Source organism: Euphorbia lathyris, chromosome 7 (assembly GCF_963576675.1).
Source record: "Euphorbia lathyris chromosome 7, ddEupLath1.1, whole genome shotgun sequence".
Classification (NCBI taxonomy): Eukaryota; Viridiplantae; Streptophyta; class Magnoliopsida; order Malpighiales; family Euphorbiaceae; genus Euphorbia; species Euphorbia lathyris.
The window spans coordinates 9,690,752-9,692,433 of record NC_088916.1 but is presented as its reverse complement, the minus strand read 5'-3'; positions in this window follow the sequence as shown (position 1 = coordinate 9,692,433).

Below are 1,682 nucleotides of genomic sequence, written 5' to 3'. Positions count from 1 at the left end.
CTGAGCCCAGGCCCATTTAGCCGGGCCTGGACACATAAAATTAGTATCAGGCCCGGTCCGGCCCAAGCCCATATAAGCCCGCCTAGAAAATGGGCGGGCTTGGGCTATATAAAAACACGGCGGGCCTGGCCCAACCCGGCCTAACCCGTTATCCATATATACATTTATAAATTTAAATTAAATGCCTCATATATAAATGTAATTATCTAAAGAGTTTAACCCTAGCTGTCTGCCTCCTTCACAAACACGATCGCTCTCTCATCTCCTCACACAAATCCCGCCCCTCAACTTAACAACCGACCGCCGCCCCTCAACCGACCGGCATATCGCTCCCCTCCCCTCAATCGCCCCTCAACCGCCGCGCGAGAAATCTGTGAGTAATTAAGCAATTATCTTGATTTTATCTTGTGATTCTTGAAGTTAATTAATTGTTGTTTCTTAATCATCTATTTCTTAATTCAATGAGTTGAGTTGTGTATGATTTGGGAATATTTAGTTTTACATTTGGTTTTCGGCCTAATGGTATTAGCTAAAACTTATGATGCTATAATCTTGTTTGATAGACTGTTGTGTATACTGTTACTACTATCTGGGAATATACATGTTGGTCTTATGTTTGCTTGAAAAAAATTGATAGTAGAAGAGAAGTTTAGAGGCCATTGCTGTAATTTAACTATTATTATTGTTATCATCAACTCACCCACTCTGATTATGTTTTTATTTTTCTGTACTGCAATAATTTGGTTTTTGTATTTTTGAGAAGTTAAAAGTTTTATTTTAAAATTATGTTTTCTGTTGTATAATAATATTTGGTATTCATAAAAGATTCCCCTTAAAACTCAGAAAATCAACACAAAATTGCAAAAACAAGTACAAAATAAAAGAGTGGAAAAACAAGAGGATTTGATTTATTGTTATTTGAGGTATGATTTATTTCCCAGTATAAGAATCAGGTAGGATATGAATGAATCCTATATAGATATGGGCTTGGGCGGACGGGCTTGGTATTCCTTTTTTAGGCCCGAGCCCTAGCCCGACTCTAATTAGTGTGGGCTTGTGCTTATCATGTTCTATCACAAGCTCGATAGGCCCGGCCCAGCCCGACCCATGCCGAGGTCTATTCTAAAGATGTCCAGAGATGTCTGAATAATGAAGGTGAAATATCTGTGCTTATAATTTGTGTTGTATTTGAGATCGAAACATACATAACCATCGGATGTGCCTTATTCCCGAAATATCTCGGCTCAGCACTGGATTATTATTTGATGTATGTTTTTCTTTTTTCTCTCTATTCCCATTGTATGTCTAAATGTCCGAGCAATCTGAATTTCGGTCCAACCATTGCTGTCGCGGAAGTTGTTATTTCTATTGGCGTAACAATAGGAGACACAGTTGGTTTATATTGTTGAATTATTTTTGCAATTTGCAAATATGCTTTGAAGAGCTTCCATCAATGGACACACAATGGAGACATAATATTCTCTTGAGAGAACTTCAGCAAATCCATCCACCAATGAATGAATAAAAAATGAGAGATCAACTGATACACACGGAGCTAAATTCGGCAGAAGATGAAGATGCATTCGATAGAGTCACAATACAGTTGATGTTAGAAATTACAAGTTTGCAAGGAGAAATTACAAGGTTGGTAGGAGAAACTGCAAGGTTTCAACGAAGTTATA